Source organism: Mercenaria mercenaria, chromosome 7 (assembly GCF_021730395.1).
Source record: "Mercenaria mercenaria strain notata chromosome 7, MADL_Memer_1, whole genome shotgun sequence".
NCBI lineage: Eukaryota > Metazoa > Mollusca > Bivalvia > Venerida > Veneridae > Mercenaria > Mercenaria mercenaria.
Window position 1 is genome coordinate 32,105,483 of NC_069367.1, and position 13,331 is coordinate 32,118,813.

Consider the following 13,331-nt stretch of genomic DNA (forward strand, 5'->3'; position numbering starts at 1 on the left):
TGCCAAGTAATTTTGCTTTTGTCAAGATTATCAAAAATTAACAAGTATTTATCGCAATCATCATGATCTCGGTGCCGCAACTATACTCGTCAACCGCCGTCCTGGGGAGTCCTGATAACGCGCTTATAGTCGCATATTGACGCTACAGGGGTAGAAAATCCACTCGAGATATGAAATATCGAAAAAATTGAAGTCGAGATATCGAGATTTGACTCAAATCAATATGAAAATAAATACCATTAAGAATGAAATTTACTTACCAGGAATTGTGCAACGCAGGGTGATTATCAGAACAGAAATTCATCAAGTTTTTTATACCCAACATTTCTCTTGCGTTCGATTACGTGAATGCAATGTCAGCGAAATATCCGGTGTAAGCTGACACTTGCAGTAGACATTGAGTCATGTTCAGGATATTATCATACTTTAAGAGCGCATAATTTAACCAATCGTACTGCTCTTAAGTGCATCTACCCGGCCTATTCGTTAGATATAAATGCTTGCCAAAATTTCTTGATTAACATGGATGAAATGCATAAATATTATGTTAGATAGCACTTTTATTACTGCGCACGAACTTTCACAGTCAGAGCCATAAGGGGAGGTAATAAAACAAATCAATAAAACTTTCCACTATGCTAATCAAAATCGAAACATTTGACAAATTATTATACTAGAGAAAACAATTATCGGGAAAAAGAATTTACAAGAAAATAATATATTGTATGTTCATAACGGAATATGTTGTAGCCGCATTTAAACTAAAGACTATAACATTATGAGCCTTTAACATAACAAACATATTGTTTTCAATTTGGTGTAGGTAGTATACAGATAAAAAAATATAGTTTGTTCCGAATAAAAACAGAAATTAGTTATTAATATATGCGTGTACATAAGGATGTACAAACGTGGTCGATGTGTTCAATTCAGTTCATACTACTGTAAAAGCATATATCTTCGCTGGGTCAAAATTTCGCGAGTTTGAAAATTTGAATATGTTCACGAGGTTTGATGTTCACGAAATTGTACAAACGGTATTTACTTGAATTTGTGTTATACTTATGGTGAATATTTACCTGAGGATTATATTTCACAAGATGTAGGGCCTCTCTTATATAGCGAAAATTAAACCCTCCCGAAAATTTCTACTTTAACAGTATGTTAACAAACAGGCAAAATGAAGGTAAAATGTGTTGTCACATGTTGTCAAGAAATGTATGTAACTAAGTTACCGGAAACATTCAGTTCTTCTGTAATTGTAACCAGATTCCGGAACGTGACGTTAAAGATAACGTACGTGGTGTAATAGCCATACTTCATATCTTGTAACTGGGTGGTTATATTTAAATGAAATTTGGCCACTTTAAAGACATTCAAAATTAAAAACTTTTCACCGAGAGATTTTTCAAATTTTATCATTTTTTTGGGGGAGATAATCGATAACTTGAGTTTCGAGAAAATTTTGTGGTAGAAAGCTGCATTATATGATTCTGATGCAAATATCAAGGAGAAATCTAAAATTCCCCGTACGGTAAAGGAGAAAACCATTTTTTTCTAGTTTTCAGGGGAGATAAGTTTCGCACACATTTCCTAAGAATACCTTCCTATCTAGCTAAAAATGATTAAATTTGAATTTACTTCTATATGTTTTAATAAACACGCTTATTTTGGTCTGAAACACGCTACTTTCACTTCCCACTACAATGACGTCATACTTCTTAGTGTACTTGATTCGGATAACATATTTTGACCAGTTGTTGCATTTAAGTGTACCCGGTTTCGCACACCCTGATATTTATAGAACTCAGTGATAACAATGCAGTTACTCAACAGAAAAGTATTAATTAACTTTTTAACCATTTATATAATTCAATTTAAACATGTATTTTCCAATAAAACATTTGAAACTGAAATTTAAAAGCAGTTTTGAAAGTGAAAGCTAGGTACCAAACCATATTTTTACTTCTAAAAGCAGAACAGGCTAAAACAACTGAATACACGAAACAAAAATGAAACAATAGAAGCTGTTGAATCACAAAAGAACCCCACAAGTCTAATTATTCGATTAAGTTCTCTGTTTTAATAAAAACGTAAAGCAAACAATCAAGTTGAAGGCATTTTGCAGGTTGGGAGAACTTCAATAACTGTTGAAATAGTTTTCATTTAGGTAAAGTAGTAGGTAAATACTTACCTGTATGATGGAATAGTGATTTTTCAATTTATTTTGGATCTTGTTATTGTTTGCATAGTCATTATTTTCATGAAACTTAATATTTTTCAGCTGATCTACTGGTCTCCATTGATATTGTTATTGTTTTCTTCTGCACTTACCAGAACGAGGCTTCAGTGGGGAAGGACCCCTTGTGCCAAATTATGTAGGGAATAACCCATTTTCGTGAAATAATAACAAAGAATTGTTGAATTTTCTGCTTTATTCTCACAAAGTACATGAATTTACTGGGTGTGCGAAACCGCGTACAGTGCGAAACCGGGTACACTGACTCTAATTAAAAACCAAAAAAAATCAGGGGAGGTAATCTAAAGGAAAGTTTTGAGAACTTCTGTCACTACATAACTTATCAATTTGCACCTTATTTCTATCGTTTGACATTTTTAAAGCTTAAATTATCAAGTTGCATGGACGCTTTTGGTGAAATTGAGGCCTATTACACCATGTTACACTTAAATAGAACATGCATCAAAAGATTTAATACTGTGGCGAAAACAAATCGATGATAATGGTCTGTTCATTTCATAACATATCTTATGTCATACAAAATCATGAACTAAATAAAATTTGTAATTTGGGAATAATTGTACATTTATCACTGTTCTATTAACCACGCCTCAGACTGAAAGAAAAAAGCAGAAGTACCTCGATTACGCTTACTTAGTTTTTAACAGCCCTGAACTGTGACTGTCAGGGGAAGTAACTAGAGTCACTGATTGGAACTAACAATATGTTAAACGTTGTACGTTTGATGTCGGTATCAAAAACGTTAAAAATCAGCATCATGCCGAATGGTATATAATACTTTTTATATATATTTTATGACACCATATTGTATTATTTGACCTGATGAGTAAATAAACGAAATCGGTTGGCAAATATTAAGTCATATTTTATTTGTATCAATAATACAGCTACAAATCAGCCTAAGAAGGTAATAAATAGTGTAGAGAAACAAATCAGTAACCAAGTCTTTTTACGTCCTTCGTTTTATTAATAACTACTAGTAGAAGAGTGATATAAAAATATAATATCATATAAGTTTTGTACGTATCAATATGAAACCGTGTGTAATTATAACTCATTACCCTACAGATATTTCAAATGTTTGATATATGGGAAGAATATATGTGGAAATTTTGTCAAAGTGGGATGATTTTCCTATAGAAGCTTTATCGAAAATTGATCGAAGGACTAATACTTTCTAATCCTTCTAACAAAAAAAAAATGAAGCGGACGACCCGATCTTTTTATTCGGAGTACAATAATCAGTTTTTTTTCGGCGACGCCGTCTAAATTCGTTTTCGTTACCTATGCCACGTGACTTCAGTTTGCAAATCAAAGTACTTGATAACGCATTATAGATAATTTATCAAAATGGAAGATTTATGCAGCACTCTGCCTGATTGGACGAGAGTGTCAATTTCTTTCACTCTGTTGATTGTGCTACGCTAAGTGAAATGTAGACACCGCGTTTATCCTAAACGACGCTGTTCACAGTTTTAAAGCTAACTTTGGCTTAGTATATTTAGCAAGAATATTGATATATCTCAAAATGATAAGTAAGTTTAATAAATATGATAAAAACCTGTTCAAATACCAACATATATCAAATTAAAGAAAGAGCTGAATACGGTCTGCGTATCACATGAATAAGGGTGTGATAAGAGTCTTTTATGTAGAGAAGTGCTTTTTAAAAGATTTTCTTTGTTACAGTTGTCGTCTGTATATGAAAAGGTTTCTTGCTTTTGTGACTTATTCAGATTGCATATTAAAATGAGTATTTGTTTGCTTTGATACATTTGTTATAAATTATTTAACTGATTTATTATATATGAATTTTTTTCTTTAGTATGGTATGCAAATATTGAACTCAGATGAAATCTGTTTTATTATATATATGCTATATAATGACTGAATCTCATCACTCTGAAATGAAGATACGCTGCATAAGTTTATCTATGTGATATGACTACGGTCAAACTTTGCTTATGAAACAAAAATAATTACAATTGTATGTTTTGCTTGACCTTCACTTTTTATAGGTGTGACGTCAGTGTCCAAAGATTCATGAATAGCGAATATGCATTTGTTAAAGCGGGATCAGTTGACCTATTTAAGAAATAAATAAAAATAATAAATAAAAATCCTTTAATTGTTTTTTCTCATGTATTCTAATCAAACTTGATTTGTAGCATCTATATTAGGCCAGCAGCCAACTTTGTTCAGCTGGAACATTTAATCCGTTTTATGGGCTGCTAGAGCTAAAACTAGAATTGCCTTTATACAGTGTCTCATGAACATCTTGGTGGATCTTTGTCATACTTGGTCTGGAGCATCATTATAAGGTCCTCTTCCAAATTTATTTATATAGGAACTTGGGCCCTATTAGGGACAACTATAGCTAAAAGTAGATATGCCTTTCTTCGCATTAACCACTAAAATGTAATGGATTTTTATCAAACTCGATGTGTAACAATGTCTTAAGGTCTCCTGCTATTTTGTTACAAATGGGGATAGGGACCAATTTAGCTAAAAATATAAACACGTTTAATGACCTCTTCTCATGAACCGCTTCATGAATATTCATCAAACTACTGCTGTAATTATTCGTCTAAGGATAAACGAAACAAAATTGCAACCCTACGAAACCTTAGCGAAAAATTAAAAGAGAACCATTTAAATTGTTAAAGTGCGGTATTTAGTTTTACAATTTAAAAAATGTTAGATGAAAGATGAATGTTAGATGAAAAATTCATAAACTTCTTTCCTTATTACAATTCGCCGACCATCATTTTTAATGATATTTCTTGTTAAATGGTTAAATGAAATTATACATTGCAGAAACATATGTGAACCAACTTACCATGTTTTACGGTTCATCTATTTACAGAATCTTGAATCTTTTGCAGGTTTAAGATCGGAATTTGAGTTTTTCGTAGTATTTTTCCTCGGCTTATTTATGGTATCATTTGCGGCGTCAAGTGTAGCTTTCTGCATCAGTGCCTTTGTCCGAAACCGGTCTTTATTTTCATAAAACTTCTTCTTTCTGATATTTTGGAAAGGTTATTCTGCACGTTTGGATCAAATTCTTTTTACAATATAGACATTTGTTAAAACATGCTTTTTCAAACCTTCAGAACCCTTCGGCAAATAAAAAAGAAATAGTGTCGTGTGCTTAACATTTCGCTAGAATGGTTTGAAAATATGGACTTCAGACAAGGTTTCATAATTGATGTCTATCGGAAAATCACAATTTTGATAACATTTTCGCGATCGAACTTTCAGCAATGTAGATTTTAATGAAAGCACTGGACCAACTCTATGAAATAAAGTTTCCCGAATAGGAAATTTAACTTCCAAATCTGGAAACTGAGAAATACAATTTACTGAAGTGTTCTCATATTTTCTTAAGAGCTGATATAAATAAAACTGAGAAATGTCCTAAGAAAGAGGTAGAAAAGCAATGTAAAAAAGAAAAAAATGACAATGTGTATTTTAATTGCCACACAAATTCTAAACGTTGAATAAAATATTTATTAGTGTATTTAAAAAGATTTGAAATGGTAGAAATTTAGAAAAATATCTCAGGTTTACAATGGTGTTTTTTTTTTTATTATTATTTAATGGTACCATCTATAGTCTTTCGCATCGAGCCTTTTGAAAAAAGCAAGTAAAAAAACTGTGATATTGCTTCCCGAACGTGAAGCAAGTTACTATATTTAGTATCAAGTTTCCCGTTCGGGCAGTAGGAAAAACCCTTAGATTGATTCCCGAACAGGAGGTTTCCCTTACTTCATAGTAAGCGTATGTTTTATAAATTATTAAATTGAATAATTACAGTTTTTGTAAAAAAAGGTTTATACACTTGATAGTATTATTGTTTCTTAAAGAAAACGTGTTCGTTTTTCATTTTTGTATAGCATTGTCATTTTATTGCATTTGAGCCGCAACATGAGAAAACCAACATAATGCATTTGTGACCAGCATGGATCCAGACCAGCCTGCGCATTCGCGCAGTCTGGTCAGGATCCATACTGTTCGCTAACGGTTTCTCTAATTTGCAATAGGCTTTGAAAGCGAACAGTATGGATTCTGACCAGACTACGCGGATGCTATTACCTTTTTCTTCCGATGACGTTAAATATGTAATGACAGAATTAAGTAAATTCTGTTTAATCATTTTGTTTCTGCTACATACAATAAATCAAAAGAGGTTATTTTGCATAAAAATGACATCTGTGTATCTAAATAGTAGACCTATTTAAGAATCGCTGCATATACAGCTACTAAACTGCATATCATGTTTAAATATCAGCAATACTTGTACAGCTGCTAAAGCGAATATCGTGTTTAAATATCAATAATGCATGCACAGTGGCTAAAGTGAATACAAAACGTGCATATCATGTTTAAATATCAGCAATACGATTAGTCTCGAAAATTTCTCTTTTTGTCACATTAGACAAAAATCGAAAGCTCTTGTAGTTATTAATATGATACTAAACGAAGAAGTGAACTACATTCATGAAAGTGTAAGGTCAATGGACAAGAAAATCCGCGTAGCTTCGAGTGCGGGAGGTCGTGGGTTCGATCTCCGGCCGCGTCATACCGAAGACGTAAAAATGGTACTAGCAGCTTCCTCGCTTGACGCTCAGCATTAAGAGGTACTGCTAGGACTGGTCAGCCCGGTGCAATGGCACCAGACCAGAAAGAAAATGCCTCTGTACATGTTATACCCTACCCCTAGGTATTCTATAAGAACCATAGTCATGAACGGGAAAATGCACTTACCAATTTCAATTGTACATTTCTCACCTAACACGCGCAGTTCGGTGAACGGGTACCCAGCATATTGAACAAGCGGTAATTTATCTTCCATCGTGCACGAGTCACATTGTATCAATATTTCATATTGCAGAGATACTCTACAATTTTTTATGCTTTCGTTAAAGTTACAAAAAACTTGCGTGAACTTCCCTAATGAACATCCGGTCTAGAGGTCACAGCAGTGTGCACATGTTAGGCGGAATGTAAACAAACAAAAACAGAATGCAAACTATTCACAGTTTAACAATAAAACTCGAAATGATGAATGAAATTCATCATATATATGATTTTGAATTTGAAGTCATACATTGGTGTTCATCTGTACTGTTTATTTAATTCATATTGCAAATGTATGCTGCAAGTGCAGCAACAACCCTTGTGCCACAAAAAAGTCGACTGGTTACCTACGGGGATAGAAGTTTCAGGGTTGCCGCCGCAAAACTATGGAACTCACTCCCTTACAATCTCAGAAAAGATGTATCACTTAATTCATTCAAAAGAGCTCTCAAAACACACCTTTTCAAAATTTTCTACAACACATAGATACCAACGGTGACTGTTTTTACCCATAATAAATATGCCATTGTTATTTTTGTAATACAGAACTACGGCAAGTCATTCGTAGCTGACGAAGATCTCTTCACTGTACAATTCATCATGTAATTAATTAAATTGACAATTCATCTTTTATTTCATCATGTCACATTTTAAGGGTTATGACGTTCTATGTGTGTGTTTTCTTTTGCAAGACTTGAGTTTCATTTCAATTGTGTGGTTTTCTATCTAATACAGTATATGATGGCACCATTTACCGGGAAGTTGAACCACTATATGCAGCCCGTCTGGGCGAACCAGGTGTTTAAAGCACTGGTATTGGCAATAGGGGTAAAACGACCTCAAGGGGAGGGGTGCGGTCATGGCTGTTTGTTACAATTAGGCGGTAAATATTATCATTGTTCATTTATGATATTGTTGTAATGACCATTATTTTTTATTATTATGTACAACGCCATTTATAAAAAAGGCGTTTAATCAAATTGTTCAGTTTCAGTTTTGTGATTACATATGTCATGTTTTGTTATTTTCCTACATATCTGTGATGTCACATGTTTAATTGTAAAGCGCCTTTGAACGTATATTCCATATGAAAAGGGCGCTCAACAAGTCTGGTATAATAATAATAATAATATACACATATTAGCGAACACGTGTAGTTAAACCACGACTGACATATATTTTCACATCAGCCAATCAGAGTGTGTTTGTAATCTAGACCGGAACTCCACTAGGGAAGTTCAACGAAGTTTTTTGTGTAACGTTGTGCTCACTGCTACAAGTAGACACCGTCGTTAATATGACTGAAATATTGTTGAAAAAGACGTTAAACCCGAACACACACACATACACACACACACACACACACACACACACTCACACACGCGCGCGCGCGCACACGCACGCACGCACACGCACACACACAAACACACACACTCACACACATTCGTATTCATTCAGTGTATACATGTAATCATTACTTAATACGCAGTTGCTTACCACAGTGTACTTTTTATTGTGAGGAAAAAAATTAATTTCCATTGACACATATTGTAATATTTGGGTAATGGGACTTTCCTAAAATTTAAACTTTTGATGCCACCTACTCAGGATGAATTAAATATCCAAGACTTATCATGATACTGCAACAAATATACATGTTAGCCGTCACTGTTGGGCATTTCTCTTTTCTGTTTGAACTCATTGTGCGGAAGTGATATTTTTACTTTTCATGAAAATATCTACTGCTGAAACATGCATACTTCTCGTTTCATACAACTATACTAGTAATCATGGATTAGAGTTTTAATTTATAAAATACGATACTTTTCAAACACATCCAACACATTTTACACCAATGGGAGACTACTTTACATAGTAAACATACACTGCGGAAACCCCTTTTCTTTTTCAACCAATCAAAAGCCCTGTGAGTTGGTTTGATCAGACCTACTGGAAACTGTAAGTTTTCGTTTTTGTCAGTTATTTCATATTTTGCTTTGATCGCAATCATTTTATATAAAGAGATAAGAGCTTGCGAACTACAATTAATTATGCTTTTACACTTTAAATAATAATGAGCAAAATATATTCTGTATTACCTATATAATGGAACTGTTATTTATTTCGTTAATTTGCTGTTGTATTTATTTCAGTTGGTCAGTGTCTTACTGGTTAAGCCTATGTTATTTTGAAATTCTGAATTAGGTGGGTAGGGTACATGATATTATATCTGAGGAATTTCGAAATGACTGTAAAACAAATTTTATTCAAGTGTGACTATACATTAAAACCATGCAGTGCTGAACTCTTACTTTAATTAAAATACTAAAGTGGGAAAAGTTATGTTCGGGTCACAATTTTCGGGGTAAGTATTCTATATCATCAAGCATAAATGCATAAATGCAAAAAAAGTATAACATACGTGATAAAGCTGAACTATCCGTGTAAATGAGCTGAGAGCTCTTTTCCTATTCCCATTTATTACTTTTCTAAAAAACACATTACAATTAACCATGTGTCGGTAAAATTTGTCATTTTTGTGCACATGCCTTTACACATTAAAGAAGTCCTGCAGCTTAATAAATATTTCACAACTGTCATATATATAATAATTTCTATTGTAGACGCGCATTTTCATTTAACTGTAAATGTTCATCGTGCTCAAATGAAGATTTATATCAACAAAAAGTATTCCCACTCTTAAAAAAAACGTGGACAATTTTGGAGATTGCCTCGATAAGTACATGTTTTCTAATACCTCCGTCAATATCCTATTGTGTTTGCATGTGTATGCGTGTACCTTGTGTAATATTTGAAATAAGATATTCTTAAACTTAACTAAAAGTGGATGACAGGTTAACATAATTTGATATCCTTTCATGATCTTTTAATGATCCAGACACATAAGTAAAGAAATTTTAGTAATCTTCAAAAGATTTACCAGGTATATTACTGAATCAAGTTAAGCGGTAAAATGTTTATAGTATGTTATCATATACGTTTGCATCATAATCTAGACTCTACTAAATGCAAAATGTATATACAATACTATGAAAAAAATGGTCCGATGGAACTGCTTTTAAATGCAAATAGCGAAATGAATGCCGCAAAGTAAGTCTTTTTGCCGTTTTAGTTGCTTGGATCTCATTACTTGGTAATAGACCTTTCTAACGTAAACGTAAATCGGAAACGGATTACTGAATCCGTAAATGTTATTTGCAAATAATGGTCTAAGGGAGATACTATTGCATTACTTTTGGATGAAATTGTCTCCCCTAGACCACAAGTTAGCCTAAAATTTTACGAATTCAGTATTCCGTTTCGTAATTACGTTTACGTTAGAAAGGTCTAATATGAACAAGAAAGTTATAGACTTAAATTACTCAAATTTAAAATTTAAACAAACACTAACAAATCTCTATCGGTCAGATGTGTTGAACCTAATGACAACTTTTGTTACATGTTTACACATACAAGGGCTTCAAAACTGTATTTTATACGAATATTTTTTTATATTTATCATACTAGAAAAGGGTATATTCGTGTAGAACACTGTAAGTCTTACAGCTTTAAATATAGTAGTATCCATAATGTCTGTCTAAAACAAATTATGTCATACATTGTAGATACCAGTAATGATAAGGGTTGAATGTGTAGCCTATAATTATATTAAAGCAATATCTTAGAACTGTTCATTAAGAACAATCGAAAGTCCGTTTGGGAAGTTTCTTGACTGGCTACTTAAGGCAAGTGGCTGTAGGTGACCGCTAAGGTAGGGTGTACTTTATATCTCTATCACAGTTCAACATTAATTGTGTGCAAAATGTCTCTTTGAATCTTCATTTCATCTTACACCTCATCCGCTTAGCCTTCAAATTTCATTTATTGAATTTATTTTTTTTTATTGTCGAAAAATGACAATATGCCTGTGTATATGTTAGTATGCTTAGCTACGTGCCTGTTATGTGCATTATATATCTACACATGAAATATTGGCCAATCGCTTTTACAAGAAGCCACAAGTTCTCTATCTATTCCCAGAATCTTTACCCGTGGGGAGATACAACTGACCCACATAAACGGAAGAGGATTCCCCTTTTCACATCCTCCCGCTGAGTAGCTTCAGAATTGGTTGCACTATGTCCTGACTCCCCTATGTATGAAATAAAACAGGCCTGTTAAAATCTTCCAAACATTCACAAGGATTGCATTTTTCATGGAATAGTAGTATCTTCTACTTACTTTAGTTAAACTAAATCAAAACAATAATAAAGGAAATAATTATAGATTGTTATATAATTTTCTTTAAAGATAGGACAATTTCAAATGTGAAAGATTCCTGTGTTTATGCACGTTTTAACATTTACGGTATCGTAAGTCATGCTCATAAGGTATTCTTTGAGTTATCTAAATACTGTATATAGTAGCGTTACTTAAGTAATACCTTAATAATGTCGCGAATAACCTCGTAAATTCAGCGATATCGTAAATTTCGAGTTAGCCACCCTGGGTTCGTGGCCTTATGACGGGGACATATAGATGACGTTACTAAAAATACGATTTAACCTGACATGCTGTGTATCATTTATGAATGTGTAGATGTATTCGCTGTTCGTTTGTACTAGCAAAGAGTCAATATAGTGACTTCAAAACACAGATATTCGGTAGAAAAAAAGCACTATAAATACACATTCATTAACATTTTCCATTGATATACCGGCGGACGGCGGATACCGATGAAAAATATTATGTTTCAGCTCATGTACCTCGGTATTTAGAGGATTGTTTTTAAATATTAGGTTTAGAATTACACCGACGCAATTTTGATGATATTGGGACTTTCCCAGCTTTTGGTGGTAAATGAAGACCTCAAAAGGTTTCTTCAGGCCCCTGGGTAGACCAATCGACCTTCCGTTAGCATGCTGGATGGCTTCCACACATAAAGAATATAACACCAAAGCGGGATTTGAAACCACATCGACAACGGGTAAATTATTAGAAGTTAGTGACCTTAACCATTCGGACGCGGAGACACCGTCGAGTAAGTAAGTCGAAATGTCGAGAAACGCACATGAAATTTCGAGTTGCTAAGCCCTAAACAATGCTATTCATTTCGACATTTAGCGTTGTTTAAAGCTAACAAATCAAATTCACATAGAAGCCAAGGTTACCTTAGTTTTTAGCTCCCACCTCGCAATGCGCCGTGTATTAACAAAAACATAAATAGTATAATTTAGTATAGTTTGGACTTACCAGTAATTGTATCCGATGACATAATGAAAGGGTCTGTTTTGCAAGTCTTCTAACACTATCAGAAGGGGAAACTTCCCGTTCGGAAAATCTTTTACGGGTTTTCTCTACTTCCCAAACAGGAAACTTGTTACTTGTCATAGTAACATGCTTCCCGTTCGGGAAGTGTTACCACTATATTTTGTGTAGGTACATAAGATTATACATGAGATCTACAAACTGAATATGCCAAATTAAACTTAAAAGACATATCTGGATTTCTACAGTTCAGAATTTTTTTTAATATCTAAGTATGCTTTAAATTTCTCATTGAATCTGCCCTTTTTCTTAATGAACTGCCAAAAACAGGGTTTCCCGATTTGATAACCTAACTTCCCGATCAAGAAATTCTTCTTATTTGTGAAAAAGTGTGGTACATCTTTTTATCATACTAAATGGAATATCAAGCCAGACAAAGTCATAAGAGCCAGAAGAAAGATTTCAAACGAAGATCTGAAAAAACTTGATAAACTATATAAATATGAAAATCACAAAACTACCGTCATATTTCAAAGGTTGTGTCTCCTACATTGAAAACTTTTGTACAGAATGCAATACAGTCAGGCCCATAAAAGTAGATCAAGCAACACAGACCGATACTATTGGACACATGTGTAAACGTACAACTCTTACCTTAATTGATAGGAAAGCTTTATTTCAGTTATAAATTCACAATGCCTAGTTTGATACGAAGTGGTATTCAGAAATACCAAAAGCAGAACGATATTTGATGCTTAGGATGTTTATCAACCAATGTAAAATACAGATTTTGTTCACGAGGGATACCTAATGCTTTTCCAGATTGTTTTAAAGTCTTCACATGAATATTTTACAAAAAATCAATTGTCAATGCGATACCAAATGTATTTTTAAAAGGAAAAGTTTTGAACAAACTTTTGAAATTCGAACAAATAGCTTTAAG

General features: G+C 33.4%; 1 protein-coding gene across 1 annotated transcript in view; it reads right to left on the minus strand.

The window, feature by feature from the left end:
- The window catches only part of LOC123554600 (narbonolide/10-deoxymethynolide synthase PikA2, modules 3 and 4-like), a 68,562-nt gene extending 58,708 nt beyond the window's left edge, over positions 1 to 9,854 (minus strand). The window contains exon 1 of the mRNA XM_053548016.1: positions 9,543 to 9,854. The gene's annotated coding sequence lies outside the window, so the exon portion shown is untranslated. The remainder of the gene's footprint in view (positions 1 to 9,542) is intronic.
- Between the last annotated feature and the right edge of the window lie 3,477 nt (positions 9,855 to 13,331).